At 38.9% G+C, this 26,341-nt stretch overlaps 1 protein-coding gene across 7 annotated transcripts in view; it reads left to right on the top strand.

Annotated features, from left to right (window-relative positions):
• Positions 1-383: 383 nt before the first annotated feature.
• RC3H1 (ring finger and CCCH-type domains 1) overlaps positions 384-26,341 on the top strand; it is an 85,893-nt gene continuing 59,935 nt past the window's right edge. For 2 of the 7 annotated variants that reach the window (XM_042976779.1, XM_042976773.1), the window contains exon 1: positions 384-662. The gene's annotated coding sequence lies outside the window, so the exon portion shown is untranslated. Of the gene's footprint in view, positions 674-12,535; positions 12,720-17,628; positions 17,717-17,873; positions 18,504-26,341 lie in introns of those variants that run through there. The other 5 variants (XM_042976775.1, XM_042976774.1, XM_042976778.1 and 2 more) reach the window with 5 other exon arrangements.

Here is a 26,341-nt window from a genome sequence, read left to right as displayed (position 1 = left end):
GGGGGAGGGGGATATGAAAAGGAACCAGAGTGGAGGACTAGAACTGAGAAAGCCTAGGGGTAGAGGGAGTGCAGAGTTCGATGGAAACGTCAGAAATTTCCCAATCCCCCCGCGCCGTCTGGCCGCTCGCCTCTGGGCGCAAAGACGCTGGTGGGGGAGGGCAGGCGGACTGCTGGACCAGTTTGGCTGCTCCGGGCGTGGGTGCGCCCCGCGGGGAGGCGGAGAGCGTCGCGGGCCTCCCTCCCGGGCGTTGGCGGCCGGTGACTCAGAGCTTTCCTCCCGCGTCCGCCCCGCCCCTCCCCTCCGCGCGCCCCGCCCCACGAAGGAGGAGCCTTGCCATCGTCCCCGCCCCAGTCTCCGGGGCGGGCCGGAGCCCGAGGAAGAGGAAGGGGACGAGGACAACGAGCGACGGGGAGGAGGAGGAGGAGGAGGAGGAGGAAGAGGAGGCCGACCAACAAGATGGCCCCTGCTGCAGGAGCAGCCTCAGCAGCAGCAGGTGGGAGGCCGGAGGCGGCGCTGGCGGTGGCGGCGGCGGCCGTGGCCCGGCGGCCTGGGACAGAGTCAGAGTCGACGGTGGCGGCGGCGGCGGCGTTGGCTGCCGCGGCGGTGGCGACGGCCGCGGGGACTCGGAGCTGAGAGGAGCTGCTGCTCGGACCAGCGCGGTGAGCGAGCGGTAGGCGGCGGCGGCGGCGGCGGCGGCGTGGGGTGCGCGGCGGCCGCCGCCCGGCCCCCGTCGGGAACAATAGGCGGCCGCGGCGGGGAAGGGGCCGTCCTCGCCCGTCCTCCACCCCTCGGCGGTAGCGGCCACCCCTCCACCCCCCGGCCCTCGGGTTCAGCCCCGCCGCCGGCGGAGGGGCTTGTCAGCGGCCCGCGTCCTTAGGCCTCAGGCCTCCGAGCGCCGCCGGGAGGGCCTGCCTGGGTGGGTAGGCCGTGGGGAGGTGCGGACGCCGCCCTGGACAAGGGGAGGGCGCGGGAGACTTCGGCCGGAGGGAGGGGGCCCGAAGGCCGCCCAGCTCGGCGGTTACTCCGAGGGCCTCGGCGGGTGATGAATGCGCGCAGGAAATGCTTTTTGGACCCCGGGTCGGTGGGGGGTGGGGAGATGAAGGCGTCTGTAAACTGGTACCGCCTCCGCCTCCTGGCACCCGGGGGCTGCTCCCCTCCCTAACCCCTGAAGCGCTCCCCTTGCTCGGCCAAGTGGGTTTTAACGGTGTCCATTTCCCTGAAAGCTCCAGGAGGTCGAGCCAGATGGTCTTTCTTCCTGCTGGCGATCGGGAAATTGTGTATGCGGGTGTCTTTTTAAAAAAATTTAAGTGCAACACCAAAAAACAAACAAGGTAAAATGTGATTATCGATAAGGGATGGGGAGGGATGGAGGACTAAGGGATGTTCTTAAAACATCTCTTGGCATCAGTTCTCTCTAAACATCAATTATGCCCACGTCCCGGGTGAGAGTGAAACAAGGGCTCTTTTGAAGCAGTAATAATATAACTCTTGACATCCCAGAATAGTCCATGAAACTGGAAACAAAGCCACTTACTGGCAACGCGAAGACAAATTGTAATGTTTGAATAGAACTTTTCTTCGAACGAACCGTTTTGAATTATTAATGTGCCGCATAAGAAACAACATTAACATAGAATGGACCTAACGAAACATTTCTTCAGGAGGGAAGTGGTTCGTCTTCAGGCTAGAACTTCTTGTGTGCTGTCTCAGGCTCCAATTTTGCATTTCAGTAGTTTGTTCTAAGACTAACCTTTCCTGTAAGTTTGATTTCTGAAGCAGATTTTAATAAGGTTTCAAAACTTTTTTTGTAACTTTCAAAAACTAGAAACAACTGTTCTCTTTTGAATGTTGAGGTTTATGGAGAGGCAGCTCTTCATCGTATTTGCCCTGGGGTAGTGGCGCCTGTGATTTCAACTGTTAACTGCGACTACTGAATTTAATTTTTTGAGGCTTCCACCACGTCCATTTCCAAGTGGGGGCGGGGAGAATGATTCAAGTTATTTCTATTTCAGTTTCTACCTAGGTATGCAGAAATTTTTATTAAAATAGTTTGGATGCATCCAGGAAGATTGCTTTCCACTATTTAACATAACATTCAGTTGTGTGGTCCAGTCTAGTTTGTGTTCTTAAAAGGAAGATGGGCCTGTGCAGAGAAGATGCCAGTTAGTATCTTTCATCCATCTTTAGGGTAAATTCCTAATTAGAATTTGTGTCCTAATTCAAAGCATTTTTAGGTTATGTGAAGTTTAATGTACGGTGCTAGTCCTTAATTCTTTGATGAGAATTGGCAGTAAATAGACAATTAAATAAACACAAAGGTTGGGCTGTCTTATTGTTTAGGATTGAAGTATAGTGGGTAAATGTGAATAACTTTTATGCCTAGGATAAATAATGTGGATATTTTGATTTTTAAGTGATGGGGAAAGAACAGCTTTCACATGCCTCCAGCTAATGTGAATGTTCTGGGAATAAGTTTTAGAAAGGACACTTTTTTAAGTGCTTAAATTCATGATTTTTTTTTTTTTTTTAATGCTGAATTTTGTTAGGTCAGTACAAAATGCAACTAAAGACAAGTTTGTAAATTGTAAGTGGTTAGTGTACTTTGTTATAAAAAAAAATCTCATCATGTCGTGACAGGGACTGATTTTCCTCATACTTAATATCGGTTGCCTGACAACATTTTTTAGTGTTAAGGGTTTGTGTTTGAAATTGGATGTTGATCCAACAATTTATGGGTTGAGTCTGGGTCCCTATTTCTGTTTAATATTGAAAAATCTTTTAGAGAGTTCTGGTTTTAATAAGTGTCAAAACTCTTTTAAGATGTGATCCCTGCATTGTGATATTTTATTGGTGTTTATTCTGATAATTTAAGTTTCTCAAGTAGTATTTAAGAATTTCCTTGTATTTTCTTCGTAATATTAGAAGTTAGTATATTTGATTCATTTGAAGATATTTGAAAAGGATTTTTGTAGCTAAAAGTTAAATTTTTAAAGCATCTTTGTTAAATGAGTGAAAACATTCTCATTTAATCCTATTTAGGCTGTAATATTTTGTGGTATTGTTCTCACTTTACATACGAAGAATCTGAGGCTAGGAGAAGCTATGTAACTAGCAAAAAAGGCCACATAATTAATAGGTAAAAGAGCTTACTCAAACCCAGGTCTTGTGGCACAAATTAGATGCTTTACTACTGCCACCATGTGTCTCAAGGTTTAACTTTGAAGCCTCTCCTATGTCGACAGATTCCTTGTTTTGGCCACAAGCTATGCTTTGTAATTCTGTACTTGTCTTTAGCCCTAATAGCTTTTCTATTAACATTATTTGTACCCTGCCAAATATTCGCTTACAAGTTTGAGAAAGTATGTATTCATGTGAATTACAAATGAAAGACTTATTTTTACTTTTAGCAGATTTGAACGTTGTTGATATAGAAACTCCTACCATTTATATAGGACAGATTTATAGTATCACTCTAATGGCTTCATGGCTTTAATTTGCTATGTAAACAGTTACAAAATTGTGCCTTTGAAATACTGCATGGAAATTTAAAAGTGACTTTAGAAACGTTCAGGGATGTTAAAGTTGGGTCAGCTAACATTTGAAATTCTTCATTTATGCTTTTTTAAAGCCATAGTCCGTTTAGAATTCTGCAGAACTTTTGTTTCTACATCTTGGGGTTTGAATTGGAATTTTATGAGGGTCTAATCAGCCTACTCTCTGATAGATCTTGTAAGTTGTTGACACCCAGCAAAGTGAAGAATGCTCTGGTAAATGATCCTTGTTTGGTGGATGCCTCGGAGCAAGATGTTCCTTGGCAGGGTATACTGACCTGGTTTAGCTTTGGCCCTGACGTGCAGGAGTTCAGGTATTCTTTGGGATTAGATTCAGATGGATTTAAATTCTCACATTGGCCTACATCAAAAACAGTCACAGATTTCAGTATCAGCCCGTTCTCTAGGACCCTCTTAAAGATCTCCTTCTCTTTTGTTTAATCCTGAAATCTATGCTAGATTTGGACCAGCCTTGGAGGTTGTTCCGGCATAAGATTAATTTGTCTGGCATTATACAAAGGAATATTTCTTATTCCATAGTTTCTTAAGGTAGATTCTACACATTTTCAAGTGTACAGTTTACTAATCCTAAATAATGATGTCCTACATCCCCGAGACAGTTAACTTTATAGCACATTTATTTATATCCATTACTGGTCAGACTTGTGCCTGTTCACTTCTTATGTAATATTCTTGTTTACTCTATGTAATATTAGACACTTGTTATTAATTCACAGTGTTTTCCTAATTGGTTGAGTTTTGGGAGAAAAATTCTAGTAAAAATTTGAGTTCGCCTTTCATGCACAGTTGAGCTGACTGAAATAGTGACCTGTTGTAGAGGAATAAATATTTTAAGGTTCATTTATATTTTTCATTGAGATTATTTACAAATGAATGTCATATGTCAACAATATTTTGATGTTTGTCAAGCATTTTAGCACCAATGTCAGTACTCATCTCACTGATTATTATCGTGCATATATGGTAATATTTAACTTAATATTATCGTGCATATATGGTAATGCATTTTATTTAAAAATCTCCAAGACCTGAATAGCATTTGAACATGGTAACAGTGTTTTTGAAGAAGAGTTCTAAAGGGGTCATTATTATATATATCTTAATATAAATTTTTGTGATGTTTATTTACTTATTTTCGAGAGAGAGAGAGAGAGAGAGTGTGGGGGAAGAGCAGAGAGACAGAGGGAAAGGGGGAGAATCCCAAGCAGGTTTCACGCAGTCAGTGCAGAATCCGATGCAGGGCTGGAAACCATTCAGATCGTGACCTGAGCCAAAACAGACTTGGACGTTTAATCAACTGAGCCTCCCAGGTGTCCCTTAACATAAAATTTAAAAAAAAAAAATATTTTTTTTAATGTTTATTTTTGAGAGACAGAGAAAGTGCAAGCAGAGGAGGGGCAGAGACAGAAGGAGACACTGAATCCGAAGCAGGCTCCAGGCTCTGCACTGTCAGCATAGAGCCCAATGCAGGGCTCGAACTTAGGAACCACGAGATCATGACCTGAGCTGAAGTCAGACGCTTAACCGACTGAGCCATCCAGGCGCCCTGCATAAAAATTTTTTTAAATAAAATTCAGGTCATTTAACATAAAACTAATGATTTTATTTATTTATTTTAAGTTTATTTATTTTTGACACAGAAAGAGAGTGCGAGCGTGAGCTAGGGAGGGGCAGAGAGAGAGGGAGACACAGAATCCGAAGCAGGCTCCAGGCTCCGAGCTGTCAGCACAGAGCCCGATGCGGGGCTCGAACCCACGAACCGTGAGATCATGACCTGAGCCAAAGCCAGACGCTCAACCGACTGAGCCACCCAGGTGCCCCAACTAATGATTTTAAAGTGAGCAGTTTAGTAGCAGTATATTCATGATGTTGTGCAGCCACCACTGTCTAATTCTAAAACCCTTTTATCACCCCCAAAGGAAACTGTACCCATTAGGCAGTTACTCCCCATTTTCTCCTCCCCCTGGTCCCTAGCAACCACCATTCTACTTTGTGTCTCTGTGGATTTAACATAAAACGATAGAGTCAAGATTAAGGAATAGTACTTTGTATAATTGAATGTGCAGAAAAAACTTGGGATAGGATTGTTAGGGATCAGAAACCATCTCATTCTTTGCATGCTTCTCTTGAGTACAGTAGGCAGACTGCCAGAGACTCTTTATGTAAGAAAAGTTGAAAGTCACAGCGATTTGCAGTTTTAGTTTTTGATCATTCCAAAAGAGTTCTACTCAAATTCTCAGACTCATTTCTATTTCCTTATTGGGTTATGAGAATTAACCAAATTATAATGTTCTATACAAATGTGAGCAACTAATACTTATTTTGCTCTTTGCAATTTGCCTTCTGTTTTCTCCCTCTCTTTTTTTTTTTTTAATTTTTCTTAATGTGTAGAAGAAACTTGGAATGTGTAGGACTTAATTTGAGATGATACCAGAAAATGATTGTTAGGTTGAAATTCTTTGATCTTTATGAATCTGTTTTATAATTTTATTCAGCTGATCTTTGAGGACATTTAGAGTTAAAATTTGCCTGACACTATGCTATTAATCCCATGTTGAATAAATCTTAAAAACCTAGGTTTTGGCTCTATACCTGACTCCTTCCAAAAATGTAGACACTGTTATAAAAGCAATTGATTTGTAGCTTGTTTTGATTGGCTTAGTTCATTGAGAGAGAAAACCGTTGGACTTTTTTTCATTCTGGAATAAAGTATAATAAAGTTGGACTTCTGTAAATTTATTTTTCTAAGTAATCTCTATACCCAACATGGGGCTCAAATTCACAACCTCAACATCAAGAATCACATGTTCCACCAACTGAGTCAGCCAGGCACTCCTGATGTCTGTGAATTTAGAATTGCTCAATTTGAAGTTTCAATTTTGGGCTTTGGAAGTACTCTTTTATCCTTACCTTAAGTTCAAAATGGTACTCCCTTCCCTCCCCCCAATTAAATTGAAATCTTAAAACTTACGGTGTGAAGCACAGAACAGATTTCATATTAATAAGATTTTTTTTAAGTTTGTTTGTTGGTTGGTTGGTTGGTTGGTTTTGAGAGAGAGAGAATCCAAGCAGGCTCCATGCTGTCAGGGCAGAGCCTGATGTGGGGCTTGATCTCGTGGAACTGTAAGATCATGACCTGAGCCAAAATCAAGAATTGGACGCTTAACCAACTGAGCCACCCATGTACCTCATTAAAGATTTGTAGTAAGTTACAGGAAATCTATGTGGAGAAGAAAAATTTAAATTTTGATATTAATCCTCCCCTTTTTTTAAACATGATTTTAAATATTCTTATTCTCTTAATTGTTTCCAAATGTCAGAGTTCTTGATCAGACTTCAAAAACTTCAAAAGAAGTCCTTGGCAACCTCCAAAGTTACCTTACTAATCTCCTCTTTTTAGGGGAAAATTTATTTAGTTGTAAGAACAACTTAAAAAGTGATGAGAAAGAATTACTTAAGAATATTTACAACTCAATGCAGTAACATTCCTGCTTTTCTTTAATAGAGACTTTTTTCAGAAAAGTAAACTAAATATTTGTGTTTTTATATACACCTCATTAATTTTTGATAGTGACATTTACTGGAAAACTAGTATAGTAAATCGAGATTCAATCATTAAAATAACAACTTTAAGGGAGATGATGTTTAGAGATCTATGCTTAAAAATATGGTTTAGTGGGGAGCGCCTGGGTGGCTCATTCAGTTGAGCATCTGACTCTTGATTTAGGCTCAAGTCATGATCTCATGGTTTGTGGGATTGAGCCCCACATCAGGCTCCATGCTGATGGTGCAGAGCCTGCTTGGGATTCTTCCCTCTTTCTCTGCCCCTTCCCTGCTCTCTTGCACACTCTTTCTCTCTCTCAAAATAAATGAACTTAAAAAAATATATATGGTTTAGGGGCACCTGGATGACTTAGTTGGTTAAGCATCCAACTCTTGGTTTTGGCTCAGGTCATGATCTCACAGTTCATGAGTTGGAGCCCAGCCTTGGGCTCTGTACTGACAGCATGGAGGCTGCTTGGGATTCAGTCTCTCTCCCTCTCTGCCCCTCCCCTGCTCACACTGTTTCTGTTTCTTTCAAAATAAATAAAGTTAAAAAATATATATGGTTTAGTGTGCGATTTGTGAATGAAGGAGGATTATTGTATTGTTGACTTTATTATAGAACAATATTTCATCTATCCATGTCCCAGTTTAGAATAAGAAGTATACAAAAAGTTTTAATTGTCACAAGATTAACGAGCCAGATCATCTGCACTAAGGCACTGGCTTAGGAGCTCTCTTGGTTTTTACATAATTCTAATAAATTTGATTGTTTTCTGATCCCACAGCAGATTAAAAGGTGCAAATTTGCTGTGGGAATAGAGGCACTATAGGTAAAATGGAGAGCAAGGGGACAGGTGACAGGGAAAAAACCACATTAGCTTGGGGCCTTGTAACATAGACTCTGAGTATGTCATTAGTTTTTGTGTTGTGCTAATAACCTATTCCTGATGATAAAGTCATTGTGGGAAAATTCAATTATGTTTTAATTTTGGGAGTCATAAAAATGTACAGAGTACATTTGGACACAGGCTTTGGAGTCAGATATATCTAGGTTCTCATCTTCTATCACTTAAGCTTTATGATTCTTTATCCCTAAAAATAGAAATGGTAATTCCTTCCATTAAAGATTTGTTTTGAAGTTTAAATGAGATAACATACATAGTATAGTACCTGATATCTAGTATTGATTCAATAAATGTTATTCTCCTCCTTAAATTCTGTTCAACAAAAATCATTTTAGAACAATTTTCATCTAAAATATTTGAAAAAGTTTTGTTTTCAAGGTACATATAAACTTTGTGTAAGTTAGGATTAAATATATGTGTACTTTTTTTTTTTTTTTAAGATTTTACTTTTAAACAATCTCTACACCTGATGTGGGGCTCGAATTTACAACCTGGAGATCAAGTCACATGCTCTACTGACTGAGCTAGCCAGGCACCCTGTATGTATACTTTTGAAGGTAGTGGTCAGGAATGAGATACCATTCTCATTTTCTTCCCACATCAGTCTTTCATTAGTATGGATCTGTGCTGTTCAGTACCAACCACTAGCTACAAATGGCTACTTAAATTTAAAATTTTTTCCTAGACTTAATTTTTTTTAGAGCAATTTTAGGTTTACAGAAAATTGTCCTGAAGATACAGAGTTTCCATATACGTCTTCCTTCTACAGTTACTTCTGTTAACATCTTGCATTATTGTGGGGCATTTGTTATAGTTGATGAGCCAGTTTTGGTAAATGGTTATTAACTAAATTCCATAGTTTATATGAGGGTTCACTTTTAGTGCTGTGTAGTTCTGTGGGTGAGAATGTCTTCTTTCACTTAGCAATGTAACATTTAAGGTTCTAGCTTGTTTCTTTTTACTGTTAAATAATATGCCATTTTATGGATAAATCTAAGTTTTAGTTAATTAAAATAAAGGAAATTTAAAATTTAGTTCCTCAGTTGCACTAGCCACATTTCAGTGGCTCAGTAGCCACATGTGCCCAGTGGTAATTACCATATTGGAAAACGAAGATCTAGAACATTTTCATCATCTCAAGAAGTTTCTTATTGAAGAGTGCTGATATAAACTATCCTCCCGGGGTGCCTTGGGTGGCTCAGTCAGTTAAGCATCCAACTCTTGATTTCATTTCGGCTCAGGTCATGATCTCGTGGTTCATGAGACTGAGCCCCACGTCAGGCTCTGCGCTAACAGCACGGAGCCTACTTGGGACTCTCACTCTGCCCCTTCCCTGCTGGTGCATGCTCGCTCTCAAAATAAATAAATAAACTTAAAACAAAACAAAACACCAATACTTCCAGCATCCAGTTCTCCATTTATATTCACTCTCACAGAAAGCTTACTTTACATGATCTCAGTTTGTCCTCAAGCCTACATTTCCAGTGCTTGTTGCTTGTGTTGCTGGCAGCCCTAAACTATACATAATAAACTTGATTCCCGGAAAAAAACAGCCTTTACAAATAAATATTGTCCATTAATGGTTTCCTAGGTTTCCTATCAGGGTATCATCTTTTGCTCCATTTTTCATTGTTCCTAAAATTTTATTTTTCTCTAAACCTTTTGAATATTTATCAAAGGTATACAGATCTCAGCTAAGAAATGGCAGCACTGAGATGAGAATCTAGACCTTCTTATTCTAGTTCTTTCATGGGCTCCCCACCAATTGGGGTTGCCTTTACAATAACTTTTGAAGAGGTAATTGGAGACCATTTGATTCTATGCTATAGAATTTTTAACAGTATATTTATAGGTCGAAACTATAAGTTTAATAAATAGTGATATATTCATTCTTAAACAATTAGAATCTTAAATGAAGACATTTATCCCTTTAGCCGATTTCTTTCTGTAATTCAGTTATGGGAAAATTTTTTGCTTTCATGTGTGAGTCATTTTAGGTAACCAAAATTAATTTCCAGGACTAATATGAATTGGCTGGTAAGGGTGAATAGAATTGAATTGAACATTATTGACATCCAGAATTCTCTGCTGGTACCTGGATATTACACTTGGATTCTATTCAAACTACACTTTAATTTGTAAAATCCAATCGGTTACCACATGAACTTTAACTTGCATCTTTTTTAACTCATCATGTTAAAGTTTTCAGAACTTGAAAAATGGAGAGCCTTGTGTTAGTCTCTTTTGCTTGCCTTTTTTTTTTTTTTTTTTTTTGTGATAAGTTGTACCTCTAATTTTGCTGATACTGTAGCCATTTTATGTTAGGTCTTGATTTGACCTTCCCTGTACACTGACTATGCTTGCTCAAAAGTCAGTTTTGTGGAGCCATTATGTTAAAGAGTAGTAGTCTTTCATATTTTAGTACTGTACTTAAAAAAACTTAGATTTTTTTACCTTCCTTTTGAAATGCTTTCCCTATAATTACTGCTTTTAAAACCCATGTTTTATGTGTCAAATTTTGTATTAGTTACCCTATTGAAAGCAGTTTTTGAACTGTTTTTGATTAAATACTCTTTGCTGGAGTCTGGCTTTTCTTTAAAATTTCTAGAAATTTTTTAAAAAGGGTGAGGTTTTTCATATATTTAGAAAAATTGAGTTACAGGTTCCGTGGATTGACTCATTATCTAAGTCATTTTTTTTCAGAAATGTCAATTTATTATGTAGGTATGCAGTTGATGAAAACCTGTTCATAAGAGCATAGAAGCCCCTTCTAGTTTTTCCTTCTACTGCTATCAGAAAAAGAGATGGTTTTGTGAAATAAGAAAGTCCTTATAATAATAGATAGATCTCTAAATGCATTTAAGAACAACTTAGGGAAGCACCTGGGTGGCTCAGTTGATTAAGCATCCGACTTTGGCTCAGGTCATGATCTCACGGTTAGTGGGTTTGAGCCCCGCGTCAGGCTCTGTACTGACAACTCAGAGCTGGTAGCCTGCTTAGGATTCTGTCTCCCTCTCTCTCTGCCCCTTCCCCTCTCTGGCTGTGTCTCTTTCTGTCTCTCAAAAATAAACAAACATTTAAAAAGTTTTAAAGAAAAGAACAGCTTAGAATATCACAAAACCCACAATAAAGCATCATTGAATATTGAAGTAGTAGCACCTAATCTCCTAATGATTGACATGCATTAGTTAATTCATTGTACTCAGTGTCAAGATAAAACTCAACAGCTTTTTAGATGCATAATGACAAAATGGTGAGGGGATTGAAGGGGAAAGAATTAAGTAGTAAAATCCTGTCAATAGATTCTCCATATTTGGGAAATGTTTCACATTGTTGATTTTTTAAAATTCTTTTTTTTAAGATGTTTTAATTTTTCTTTTCAGTTTATTTATTTTGAGAGAAAAAGAGCACAAGCAGGGGAGGGGCAGGGAGAGAGGGAGAAAGAGAATCCCAAGCAGGCTCTGCATTGTCCGTGCAGAGTCTGACACGGGGCTCGAACTCACAAACTGTGAAATCAAGACCTGAGCTGAAGAGTCGGATACGTAACTGACTGAGCCACCCAGGTGACCCTAAATGAAGACTTTAAAAACAAAAAAAAAATTTTTTTTAATGTTTGTTTATTTTTGAGAGAGAGCGTGAGCAGGAGAGGCAGAGAGGGAGACACAGAATCCGAAGGAGTCTCCAGGCTCTGAGCTTTTAGCACAGAGCCCGATGCAGGGCTCGAACGCACAGGCCGCAAGATCACGACCTGAGCCAAAGTCGGCCGCCCAACTGACTGAGCCACCCAGGCACCCCTACTCTAAAAGACTTTTTAAGAGCAGTTTTATATTCACAGCAAAATTGAGAAGGTACTGAGATTTCCCATATACTCCTTGTTCCCACATGCACAGCATCCACCACCAGAGTGGTAAATTTATTACCAAAAAAAAAAAAAAAGATTATTTAAAGTTCATAGTTTACATAGGGTTCATTCTTGGTGTGGTACATTCTGTGGGTTTGGACAAATGTGTAATGACATGTATTCACAATTGTAGTATCATACAGAGTATTTTTGTTGCCCAGAAAAATCCTGTGTTCTGCCTATTCATCCGTGTTCACCCCAGCTCCTTGCAGCCAGTGATCTTTTTGTCTCAGTAGTTTTGCCTTTTCCAGAATGTCCTGTAGTTGGAATCCTACAGTAGGGAACCTTTTCAGATGGCTTCTTTTAGTATTATCTATGTTTTTTCATACCCTAATAGGCTCATTTCTTACTTTAAAAAAATTTTTTTAATGCTTATTTATTTTTGACAGAGAGAGAGAGACAGAGCATGAGCAGGGGAGGGGCAGAGAGAGAGGGAGACACAGAATCCGAAGCAGGCTCCAGGCTCTGAACTGTCTGCACAGAGCCCGATGCGGGGCTCCAACTCACGGACTGTGAGATCATGACCCGAGCCGAAGTCAGAAGTTCAACCGACTGAGCCACCCAGGTGCCGCTAGGCTCATTTCTTCTTAACGCTGAATGATATTCCATCATCTGGATATACCACAGTGTATTTTTACATCTATTTAATGACGAGTATCTTGGTTGGTTGTTTCCAAGTTTCGGCAGTTATGAATTAAGCTGCTCTAAATGTCCGTTTGCAGGTTTTTGTGTAGACTTAAGCGTTCAGCGCCTCTGGGTGTATGGCGAGGAGAGTGACTGCTTGGTTGTATGGTAAGAGTATGTTTAGTTTATAAGAAATACCAAACCGTCTTCCAAAGTTGCTTTCCCATTTCACATTCCTACCAACAATGAATGAGAGGTCCTGTTGTTCTGATTTTTGCCACCATTTGGTGTTTCTGTGTTCCAGATTTTGACCATTCTAATGGGGTGTGTAATGGTATCACATTGTTTTAATTTGCATTTCCCTGATGACTTATGATGTGGAGCCTCTTCCTATGTTTATTTGGAATATAATATTGTATAGTTGGAATCATACAATATGTAGTCTTTTCAGATTAGCTTCTTTGTCCTTATCTCTTTTTTTTTTTTTTTTTTTAGGTTTTATTTATTTAAGTAATCTCCACATCCAGTGTAGGGCCAACCCCAAGATCAAGGGTCGCACATTCTTCTGACTGAGCCAGCCAGGAGTCCCTATCCTTATCTTTTTAATCTCCCACTTTACCTTTCGTTTTACCTAGCTTATGGATATTTTTAAGGATATCTTTAATTTTGGAGGCATACTTTCTTCTAAATATTAAGTACCAGTATTAAAAAAAAATTAACTCATTTTGTGGTGATACATCCTGCTGTCCTAAGTCCCCTTGCCATTTTACATTATCTTTTATGTGAATCATCCCAATACTATCTTTAGAGATATGACATTTGTCACAGTCAGGCAGAATAGTGATTTTTTTCAGTCACATTCAACAATTATTGAGCAAATATTACATGCCCTGCAGCAATATGGACTTTCTCTTACAGAAAGAGCATAGGATATATTGGAAACATCAGAGCATCTAATACAGGCTTGGCTAAAAAAGATTCTTGAAAGAGCTTCCTGAACTGAGTGGGACTTACAGGATGAGTAGAGGTTTAACAGTCTAGATTTAGGAGACTGCTTGAGCCCAACAAGACCTAGAGTGAAAAGAATGTATTGTGTGCAGGGAAAACGTTAATACTTCTGTTGGTAGAGAGTAAAATATGAGGCAGATGGTGATGAAAAATAAGATTAGAATGGTAAGTGGGGGCCAGATCCTGAAGATCTTTATGGCATGTTCAAGTTGGTCCTCCTTAGGTACCATCAAAGAAATTGTTGTTGATGTTACTTGTTTTTCAAATCAAGGTATAATATACATGCAGTAAAAAGTAAAAATCTTAGAGATATATCTTAATGACTTTTTACATATATACACGTGTGGTATAACAGATTACTACCTAGATGAAGATATATAGTGTTTCTAGCACCTAAGAATTCTTTTTGCTCTTTCCCAGACCATACTTTTCCCCACTGCCTCTCATCTTCCCCAACAGTTATGCTGACTTCTAACATCATAAACTACTTTGCCTCTTCTTAAATGAAGTCATATATCATGTATTCTTTTTCCTTCCTCTATAAATTAAAGCCTTCAGTAGGTGCTATTTGGTATCTGGCTTTGTTCATTATGATATCTGTGAAATTCATCTATATTATATGTAACAGATCAATCTTTTTATTATTGCTGTATAGTATTCCATTTTGTAAATTAATCACAGTTTACCCATTCTACTGCTGTTGGACATTTGGGTTGTTTCCAGTTTGTTTTCAGCTTTCTATGAATAAAGCCTCTAAGAACATTCTTGTACATGTCTTTTTTTTAAAATTTATTTATTGTTTTAAGTTTCTTTATTCTGAGAGAGAGACAGAGAGAGTGAGTTGGGGAGGGGCAGAGAAAGAGAATCCCAAGCAGGCTCCGCACTGTCAGCACAGAGCCCGACATGACGCGGGCTCTAACTCATGAACCGTGAGAACATGACCTGAGCCGAAACCAAGAGTGGGTCTCTTAACTGACTGAACCACCTAGGCACCACTTTGTATATGTCTTTTGATGGACAGAATCGTCTCTCTTGTGTAAATACCTAGGAGTGGAATTTTGGGGGTCATTGGTAGACTTTTGTTTGGCCTAAGTAGATACTATCAGTTTTCCAAAGTGAAATGTGCCAACTTACACTGCCTGAGAATTTCACATGCTCATATCATCTTTGGTATTGTTAGTTTTGAAAAATTTTAGCCCTTCTGGTAGATACGGAGTGGTATCTCATGGTCATTTTAATTTAAATTCTCCTCCTGTGTAAACGATGTTCTATAACTTCAGTTGGCATATTGTATACCCATTGGCCATTTGGATATTGTTGGAAAGGTTTGTTCATGTCTGTTGTCTGTTTTGTTTGTTTGTTTGTTTGTTTGGAATTGAAGCTTCTTATTATGGGATATACATACCACTATTAGTGTTGGGTGTTCTCCGTTTTTTAATTGAGTTGTTTTGTCATGGAAGAAAACATAGGTGAGTGACTAGCAGCTGTGTGGAGGGTAGAGGGAGGCAAGACAAAGCTGGAGACTGAGGCCAGTTAAAGGGTAACTGTGTGGGGGCACCTGGATGGTTCAGTCGATGAAGCATCCGACTATTGATTTTGGCTCAGGTCATGATCTCAACGGTTCGTGAGTTCAGGACCTGGGTTGGACTCTGCGCTGAACAGTGCTGAGCCTGCTTAGGATTCTCTCTCTCCCACTCTCTCTACCCCTCCCCTGCTTGTGTGTGTTTTCTCTCTCTCAAAATAAATAAATTAAAAAAAAAAAAGTTACTGTGTGATCCGAGTGAGAGAGACTATATGCTCTATGAGAGCAGGGTCATTGTTTCTTTCAGGGCTGTATCTTCAGATCCAAGGACAGTGACTGGTATATAGTTGTAGGCGCTGAATAAGTATTTTTTGAGTGGATGAATATGGGTCCTCAGGGAAGTAGAGATGGAAAGGAATATATAGATGTAAAAGATAATAAAAATTTTTAATAGGAGTAGAAAAAGATGGAATCTAGGATGATTACCAGATTATCAGATTTGTACATTTGTACATTGTCAGATTGAATAGTGGTGTCACCAAAGAAGCAAAGACTGCAGAAGGAATTGTCAGTTTAAAAATAGGGATGTTTAGTTACCATGTGACCTTGAGCTTATTACCTAACATATGTGCTTCAGTTTCCTTAACTCTAAAATTAAGCTTTGTAATGATACTAATAGGGTCATTGTGAGGGCTAAGTGAGATAATGCATGCAGAGCACTTAGAACAGTGCCTGGCACATAGATGTACTCAAAAAAGGTTAGAGATAGAAACAAACAAAAATCCCTATCCTTGTGGAGCCTACGTTTTAGGTTTTAGTAATGGTGGGTATACCATTGCTATAACAGAGCAAGTAAAACATAGCATTATTGGATGCTGAGAAATATTATGGAGAAAAATTAATCAGGAATGAGATGGGAAGGAAGTGCATGTGTGTGGTGGTAGTAGGATTGGGGTTGAGAGATTAGTTTTATTTTTTATATATTTATTTTTTATTTTTTATTTTGTTTCTTTTAATTTTTTTGACGTTTATTTATTTTTGGAAGAGAGAGACAGTGCGAGTGGGGAGGGGCAGAGAAAGCAGGAGACACAAATTCTGAAGCAGGCTCTAGGCTCCAAGATGTCAGCACAGAGCCCCGCATGGGGCTCGAACTCACGGACCATGAGATCATGACCTGAGCTGAAGCCAGATACTTAACCGACTGAGCCACCCAGGCGCCCCTATTTATTATTATTTTTTCAAATGTTTGTTTATTTTTGGGAGAGAGAGAGAGAATGAGCAGGAAGGGACAGAGAGAGAGGGAGACACAGAATCCAAAGCAGGCTCCAGGCTCTGAGCTGTCAGCACAGAGTCCAACACGGCGCTTGAACGCATAAACTGTGAGATCATGACCTGAGCCAAAGCCAGACTCTTAACCAACTGAGCCACCTGGGCACACTGAGAGATTAGTTTTAAATGAGGTGATCAAGTAAGGCTCTTCATAAGAGAATTCACTTATGAATGCTTGCAGGGAAATGAGGAAAAGGTTCAGGATTGGGGGAACAGTGGGGCAAACTGATGATAATTCTTTAAGACAAGAAAGCAGAGCTCCCTGTTTTTACCAGAGAATGTAACATTAGTAGATTAAGATCTGTTTATTGTGCAACCCCCAGCAGTTAAACTTGCCTCAACCTTTTATCCCTTCCTCCCTGCAACACACAAACATACTACACAAACCTGAGCATGAATTTAATCCCCCAAAGGTCATCATTATGTATTTTGAAGGAAGTGTTTTGTGTTTAATTCTGCAGTAGTAGCAACAAATCAGTATATTCTCTAACAGTAGTTACTATTTGGGAGTCAGCAAAATATCTTCATTTACAAGTTATATACCTTTTATTTTATAAATCAGATACATTGTAGCTATAAGCTTCTGTGTTTGGAGTCCATGTAGTAATTTGTCCTTTTTTTTTTTAAAGTCCTGAAATGTAATTTTTTGCCTGGGATAACAGTCTAGAAATAATTCTCAGTTGGAAAATGAATCCATACCTCTTATTTTGTTGTTGGATTATTTTTCAAGCATGTGCAATTGAAAATCACTGTGATTTTGTTTTGTGGAGATAGTTTGAATTCTATCAGACACATTTCATAAAAATAAACAAAGTAATGAAAATGTCCTTAAGTCTTGGCTAGTAGGTGACGGGGACAATACATTTTATTAACACTATTATTAAGTATGTTAGATTATGTCTCTAATGCAAAAATTCCCTAAGTCCGAGGATATACTCAAGGATCACCCACCTATACGCATCACAGGTGTGTTGCAGTTTACCTCTTCTGTGTACATCTCCCTGTTTTCTCTTTGTCGCCCAGTTCTAGAATCAGTCACACTCCTATGATCACCACCAAGGACACCTAAGGCACAGGCTCCCTGGGGAAAAGTAGAAGCAAGTAGAAGGAAAGAAGTGGGGGCTATTATTGTGATGGATATGTTGCTTGGTTTTCTTGAGTAAAGAGGGACTCTGTTCTCAAGTTTTGTTACTGACACCACTACTGTTTTTGTTACAGTTCACCACCAGAAATCTGCTGGGGTTCAAAATCCAAATGTCATCACTGCTTCAAAAATGACCTTATGAAGGGTATTTTTCTAACTGTGGTCAGTTTAACTGGAAGTGTTTTGTAATAGTTTAAAAAGTATGAATGTAAAATAAAAACCTAACAAATATAATGTTGAATTATTATAATATTATATAATATAATATTATTTTATAATAATTATTATAATTATCTTCGGAAGCTGAAACACAAAAGAATATATATATGTATACACACGTACATACTGATGGTTCCACTGTATAGAGTTTTTAATCTATGGTATTAGAAGTTAGGATAGTAGTGACCTTTGAGGAGGAATAAAAGAATAATGATTGGGAGGGATGGTGTGGGAGGCCTTCTGAGGTGTGGTAATGTTGTATATCTTGGGTATACAGTTGACCCTCGGAGCAGTTAGGTTAGTGATGCCTGCCCCCATGCAGTGAAAAATCTGCTTATAACCTTTGACTCCTCAACTTAACAACTAATAGCCTACTGTTGACTAGAAGTCTTACCAGTAGTATAAAGTTGATAAACGTGTGTTGTGTGTTGTGTATATTATATACTGTATTAAAACTAGAGGGAAAAAATGTTGAGAAAATCATAAGGAAGGTGAAATACATTTACTTCCTTACGTACTATATTATTGAAAAAAAAAATGCACTTATAGGCAGGCCAGGCCAGGCCAGAGGCGGTACCAGGGGCAGGCCTGGTCCTGGCTTGGTGATATTCTGCACCCTGGTGACCTTGGCGGCTGGCTGGCTGTGGCGGAAGCCTGGAGGCACAATACAGAGGTCTCATCTGCCTGGCAGTGTAGCATTGACCTGTGCCACTGGCAGCTGTAGCCACATGTAAGTATAGCTGGCCTCCCAGAGACTCTGGGGCCTGGGCCCTGTTGGGGGGTGTTTGGTGGGGAGCCAGTGCCTGGAGGATTGGAGGTTGAGGCCACTGGATGTGTTCCTCTTTCAGCTCGGCCTCCTCTCTGCCAAGCCCCCCTGTGCCTGACTCACCCACCCCACATATACAACCCTTCACCCAGAGGGTGACCCGAAGCCCTGCCCCATCCCAGGGTGCCCTGGGACTGCTGACTGCCTCCACAGGTCTGGTCTCCCTGGGTTCTCAGGGCAACAGGTACAAACTCTGTGCCGGTCACCTTTGATTTGGTCTGTGGAGACTAGGATGGGCAGTTGTAAGTAAACGCCTTGTGCCTTTGCTGTCAACTCTTTAAAAAAAAAAAAAAAATCTGCATGTAAATGGACCCATGCAGTTCAAACCAGTATTGTTCAAGGGTCAGCTGTACAGGTATGCTTACTTGGTGATAATTCATTGAACCAACCATTCTTGATCTCTATGTATGCCTTTCTGTAAGCTATACTTTAACACATTTTAAGTATCTTAAAATATATAGAAAATAAGATTCATTTTCTGTTTTAGTCCTGTGATGATTCTCAGTGAAAAGTTCTAATAAAATGTTCCTTGTGATTCTCTTCAAAAGGAATGTATTAGTTGCAATAACCTAATTAAAAAATAAGCTGGTAGGCTTAAATAGTTCCAGGGGTCCTGTACTAAATTTACTTAATTTGAAACTGATCATGCTCAGGTTAAACGTAAAACAGGCACCATTTAATTTAGATCTTTATTTTTGGCTAATAAAATAATTATTAATTCAATAAAAATTACAGGTGCTGGAAGTTGGAAGATACTGTATTACAGTAGAAAAAGTACAAGCTTTGCAAAGAATTGGACAAACGTGGGTTCATATTATGACTAGACCACTAAATTAGCTGAGTATCTTTGTTTTCTTTCCTTCCTTCCTTCGTCAGTAGTGGTGATAGCTATCTCAGGAGGTTGTTGGAGGATTAAATGAGATGATCTCTAAGGGCTTGGCACTCATATCCCAAGTGGGATTTGGGGGTGAAGAGGGAATAGTTTTGGAGAGTGTATAAAGATAGTTGTAGGTAGGAAAAAAGAAGTATAACCTGCTGAAGATCACTAAGGTGATGATGTTAGGGAAAGTTAAGTCTTTAGATTATAACCAGTAAATACTAACAACATCTAACTTGGGAGTATACGAATCTATCAATGTTAAGAGTTAATAATGCTTCTCTGGCACATCAGCATGAAGGACTGTTAGCATGGGTGACAAGTATTAAGTTGGAATATAATAAGTTTTAGACAGATTTAACATTGAGTTTAAGTGGTTGGTACCTATTTTTTCTAGAGGACGTGTCATCTATGCTGTGCTTTGAAAATGTTACCATTTTGGTATACTTGACTGCTTCTCCCCTTAGTATTAATTTATGCTGTAGGATTAAGAAACTAAATTTAGGCATGTTGTGTTTATGAAGGTACTTCAGTATATTAGTAATTTTTAGGGCCTTCATGAGGATAGATTCACACTTTTAAAAGGTTGTAATTTAATTGAGAACTTTTCGTGTTTCAGGGTCACTATTACATTCAGTATTATGTATTCTCAAAAGGCTATGATGAAATTTATACATGTTATGTTATGCTTTAATTATATAACAATTAGATATCTAAGTTGAGTGGCTGAAAACAACCTTTTATTTGGTTACACTTTTGAGTCAGCATTTGGGGCAGGATTTAGCTGTGTGGTTCTGCTGCTGGTCTCCATTTAAGTCACTCATGCAGCTTGAGTCATCTAGCAGCTCACATTGGGGCTGATTGTTCCAGGGGACTGAGCTTGGACAGTTTTTCTCTGTTTTGTTCTCTGTCTAGGTCCTGATTGTCTCAAGGGTGTAATAATATTTTATAAGGTTATTATAATTAAAAGATAATATACTTTAAGTTTTTAGAATATATTTTTTAAGGTTTATTGTATTTTTGAGAGTATGAGCAAGGGAGGGCCAGAGAGATAGAGGATCTGAAGTGGGCTTGGTGCTGACAGCAGTGAGCCTGATGTGGGCCTTGAACTCACAAACTGTGAGATCATGACTTGAGCCAAAGACATTTGAGTCACTCATGAGCCACCCATGAGCCCCAAGTTTTTGGAATATTTTAACCCATAGTAAATTCTGTTACTGTTTTAGAGCTTAGCATTCTTTCAAGTCTCCATTTGTTTATGTTTAACCTATGATTATCTCCTTCAAAGATAGGAATGCCAGCATAGCTTGCTAATAAGTGGTATCCCAGAGGCCTTCTGAAAGATAAAGTTGAGGGTTTTTCTCTCTGTTTGCCAGCTTTGATATATTAAGACTCATTTGCCCATGTTAAAAGGTGCCTGCTTAAAATAATGAAATAAAAACCTGGATTTTATATTTGAGTTTATAAACCTTCAGGTACCTTCTTAAAATCTCCTTCTTCCAAAATGGAAATTGTGTGTGTGTGCACTGGAGAGCAAACTATCGGTTATTTTAATTGCATTTACGCCTGATAATCTAATTATTCTTAAACTGGGGTATAAGAATACTTGGATTTTTAAGCTTTTAAAAAATTTTTAAAAAATATTTAGGCTTTTAATGTCTGGCTTACAAGTTTGTTTTGTAAGTTTAGGGGAGTAATTGTCTAAAATTGGAGTTACTTGTTACCAATGTTAAATTTTGGCCACAGAGAGTTTGTCATTATGTTGCTGATGTTAAATATCTTTTTTGTCCCCAGTGTCTTAAGGTGCAAAGTAAGATTATTGATTTGAGATTTTTTCAAGTTTTTAATTTTTTTCTTGTTTATTAGTTTTTTGTCTTATTATTTTTTTTTTAATTTTAATTCCGGTGTAATTAACGTATAGTGTCACATTAGTTTCAGGTGTACAATGTAGTGATTCAACAATTTTATACATTAGTCAGTACTCATCATGGTAAGTGTACTCTTAATCCCCTTCACCTATTTCACCCGTCCCCCTACCCACCTCCCTCTTTTTTTTTTTTTTTTTTTTTTTTTAATGTTTATTTTAGAGAGAGGGAGACAGAGGATCTGAAGTGGGCTCTGCTGACAGCAGAAGAGCCCGATGAGGGGCTCGAACCCACGAATTATGAGATCAAGACCAGAGTGCTAAAGTCTGGCTCAGCTGCCTGAGCCACCCAGGCGCCCCTCTTTTTAAATGTAAACATTTAAAGCTGCACACTTCTCTCTACACCTTGCTTTAGTTGCATCTTATAAGTTTTTGTATTGTATATCTTGTCATTCATCTCAAAATAGTTTCTGGTTGCCCTTTTCACTTCTTCTTTGACTTATTGGTTATTTAGGTTATTGTGGTTTAATTTCCCTATGTTTGTGAATTCCCCAAATTTCTTTCTGTTATTTGTAATTTCATTCCATTGTGGTCAGAGAACATAACTTTAGCGATTTCAGTCCTCTTAAATGTATTGAGACTTGTTTTATGGTCTAGCATATGGTCTGCCTTGGAGATTGTTCCGTGTGTACCTGAAAATAATTCTTTTGTTAGGTATTCTCTGGATGTCTTTAAGGTCTAGTTGGTTCATAATGTTATTCAACTCCTATAAATCCTTGTTGACCTGTGCATGCTAGTCTAGATGCTAAAGCCCTAGGTTTCTTCCCTAGCAGCAAGCTTTCCATTAGCTCAGTTGACTTTTTGTTGGAGAAAACAGAAATACTCCAGCTTGATACATTTGCTAATGTGTGTTGGCTGACTTTTTTCTGTATTAAAACCATAGAGAAAATCATGAGAGGGAAAAAAAACCAAGAGACTCTCTGATTTTAAGGAACTTAGAGTCTAGTTATGGCTTAGCTAATTGCTCTATTGAGGGTATTGTTAACAGGGATAACTATAGTTAAGAAATCTAGTAATCTAGGTAAGAGATGTTGGTAACCTAAACTTAGATACTGGGAATGGATGGGAAGGTTTAAGGAAACATTAAAATGAAACGATAGGGCTTGGTGACTGATTAGTTAAGGGGGAAGGGTTTGAGGAAAAGGGAAAAGTCAGTTGATGATGCCCCATGCTTCTGTCAATGGGTAAGTGACTCATCATTGACATAGGGAACAAAGGTTTTTGGTAAGGTTGAAATGATTTGGGATGCTAGTTAGACATGGATGGCTAGTAACCAATTGATTATATGGCTCTGGTTGGCATTGAGAAAAGAGGTCTGGGGAGCCTGGGTGGCATAGTCAGTTAAATGTTCCACTTTGGCTCAGGTCAAGATCTCACAGTTCGTGGGTTCAAGCCCCACATCAGGCTCTGTGCTGGCAGCTCAGAGCCTGGAGCCTGCTTTAGATTCTGTGTGTGTCTCTCTCTCTGTTCCTCCCCTGCTCTCACTCTCTCTCTCCCTCAAAAATAAATAAACATTTAAAAAATTAAAAAAAAAAGAAGAGAGGTCTGAACTTGAGATACTGATTTGGAAATCATCAGCATGTAGTCGGTATTTGAAAGCTGAAAAATAGATGGAATTACTCGGGGAAATTTTGTAGAGGAAAGAATTGAGGTAGGAATTCTGGAAAATCATATATTCCAGAGATGGACAGAGAAGGAGAAACTCTCGACAGAGACACACATGGAGTGGCTTGCCATTAGTGGATTATCTGGACAGTATGTCATAATAGAAACCAAAAGGGGACAGCATTTGTAGGAATAACTGGCCAACATTATTAAATGCTATATATAAAGAAATTAATGACTGAGACAGAGCCATTGAATTTTAAAAGAAGGTTGTTGACATGTTTGTTAAGAGATGTTTCAACATAGTGGTTGGGATAGAGTGGGTAGTTTTAAAACTGAAAGGTGAGGGAGTAGAGAAAGAGCCTAAGAAGAGGACAAGGACAGGGATTGAATGACTTTTATTTATTTATTTTTTAAGTAACTCTATGCCCATTGAGGGACTCAAACTCACAACCCTGAGATCGAGAGTTGCACACTCCACTGAGCCAGCCAGGTGCCCCAACTTTTTTTTTTTTTTTTTTTTTTTAATTAAAGATTGGAGACATAAATGTTTTTTAAGCTCCTCTGAACAAGGATTTAACCATGCCTGTAGGGAAGGAAAGAACTAGTAAAGAGGGATAAATTGAAGAAATGGATTATTAGTCCTGCCCCAATAAACTATCTCAATTTCATTGAACTCCTCAGGAGTCTATAGGTTAGTAATTGACAGTCTGAAATATGAGTTTATGGGGCACAGGTTAGATTTATTTTTCCTCGTGAGCATTTACCCCTGCATTCATGGTTACTGAATACTTGCCAATCAGGTTTGTCATTGCGTCTCAAAATAACTTCTGGAGACCAAAGGAACAAACTTCCTGTTCTGAAAATGAGCGATTATTGCAGCAGGAGGAGAGATTTCAAAACGTGACCTGAAAAACTATTTAAAGTCTAGTTAAAATATTTGGCCTAGGCGCCAAAAATTATTCATGGATCTTTTTTGTTGGGGCTGAGTTATCTTTAGGATTTAGAAAAGAGGCTTAATTAAGAAGACATCAATTTTCACAAAGAAAACAACCAATATCAGAAATTTGCATTTAATCTGAAAGCAATTAACAAAATAACAGATCAACTAAAATGCCAAGTGTATTCCAGAATATTCCTGATTTTGGTTATTATTAGTTCTTGTTGTGTTGTTGATGTTTGAACACCACTAGATGGTGATAACATACTTAGTTAACAATATAGTATATGTAATATTCAGTGGAGGATTAATGCAGAAGCTGAAAAAGTGAAGTAACCTTTGGCTGTTTTGCTATAATGTGAAGTTTTCTAAGTATTCCACAGATGCTTTAAAGATGACACGCTTTTTTCTTTTTTTTATGTTTGTTTTTTTTTTAATCATCTTTTTTTTTTTTTTAACGTTTATTTATTTTTGAGACAGAGAGAGACAGAGCATGAACGGGGGAGGGTCAGAGAGAGAGGGAGACCCAGAATCCGAAGCAGGCTCCAGGCTCCGAGCTGTCAGCACAGAGCCCGATGCGGGGCTTGAACTCACGGACTGTGAGATCATGACCTGAGCTGAAGTCGGACACTTAACCCACTGAGCCACCCAGGCGCCCTAGCCCCTCACCTCCCCCTTTTCTTTTTAAGATGATGCTTTTCTGCCACCTCTTTAATAACTGGTGATGTCCTCTTCAGTGTAGCACATTTACACACAACGTGTAACTTAACGTAGAATAAAAACCTGGAGCTTTAAAACTGTGCACACAAAGTTAGAGGTTGTCATTCACTTTCTAGAGTACCACTTCAACTTCAGATTAGGCAGCTTCTCCATGAATGAATGGTTTTATCTGTTTTTACTATTTCTTCTTCTAAATTTGGCATTATGCTGCAGGTAGAAATGTTTCTTTTTGTCCTTCTAAACACTGGATGGCTAAATAAGCCATCTAAATGATCCCTTTGCTGCTTTCTCAACACTTTTTATCAAGCCCTATCTTTTAGGCTTTCCTCCCTCTAAATCAGAAGCTATTTTCTCTATACCTGTCTGAAGTATTTGTCCGTTTGTACTGACATTAGCGTTTACATTATTTTATTTACATCTACAATGTGTGTTCACATATTTTGGGAAGATATTTTTACAATCAAAATTGAGTCTTGGGGCGCCTGGATGGCTCAGTTGGTTAAGCGTCCGACTTCGGCTCAGGTCATGATCTCACGGTCCTTGAGTTTGGGTCCTGTGTTGGGCTCTGTGCTCACAGCTCAGAGCTTAGAGCCTGCTTCAGATTCTGTGTCTCCCTTTCTCTCTCTCCCTCCCCTGCTCTGTACTCTGTGTCTCTCAAAAAGCAAATAAACATTAAAAAATAAATAAATAAAAAATTGGGTCTTTCTTCATAGGACATTATTGCTGGAAAAACCTTGAGCCTCCTTAAAAATCTGAGACTAGTATTTCATCTGTAAATTAATTGATACTCTGCTGAGAATTATAACACTGAGAATTATTATAATAAGCCTTCATTGATTTTTCTTCTTTTTGTTTTGATTTCCTGTTTTTTTGCTTTGTTTTTCAAGATTGTTAAAAATGTTCTCTGATGTTGCCCTGCATGTTAGTTGCTATGGAAATGTTCCAGAGAGATGACAAATTAAATTACAACCAAGAATACAGAGTTAAACTCCTCTCGTAGGGTAGAGTGTGAGGAAACCAAGGGTTTCTTCTTAAAATAAGGTTTTGCTTAATATATCTTTCTCAGGGCAGCTTATACCTCAGATTCACATAAGAGCTGAGTTGTAGTCTCAGCTCACAATATATCAGCTTCAGGCAAGTTATTTAATTCTGTTGAAGCTCAAGTGTTATCTATAAAATGGGCATAAAAATGCCTCAGAGGGGTGACTGGCCCAGATTAGATGCTTGATGAATTTCATTTCCATTTTCTCCCTCTAAGTCAGAGGCAGATAAAACGAACCTGTGTAGAGGAGATGGTAATACATTTTTAATAACTTTTTATTTATTTATTTTAGAGAAAGAGCACGAGCAGGGGATGGGGGCAGAGGTGTGGGGGTTGGGGTGGGGGAGAGAGAATCTTAAGCAGGTTCCACCTTCAGCTCAGTGCGGAGCCCAATCCGGGGGTCATCAGCTCTCTTCCATAACCGTGGGATCATGACCTGAGCTGAAATCAAGAGTCGGACACTCAACTGACTGAGCCAGGCACCCCTTTAATAATTTTTTAGATGTCAGTTTTTAATACATGTATAGATTAACGTTTTATTTATTTTTGAGAGAGAGGAAGAGTGTGAGCAGGGTATGAGCAGAGAGAGGGAGACAAAGAATTCAAAGCAGGCTCCAAGCTCTAAGTTGCCAGC

This window comes from Panthera tigris, chromosome F3 (genome assembly GCF_018350195.1).
Source record: "Panthera tigris isolate Pti1 chromosome F3, P.tigris_Pti1_mat1.1, whole genome shotgun sequence".
NCBI classification, from domain to species: domain Eukaryota; kingdom Metazoa; phylum Chordata; class Mammalia; order Carnivora; family Felidae; genus Panthera; species Panthera tigris.
This window is presented reverse-complemented; position numbering and strand designations above follow the sequence as displayed.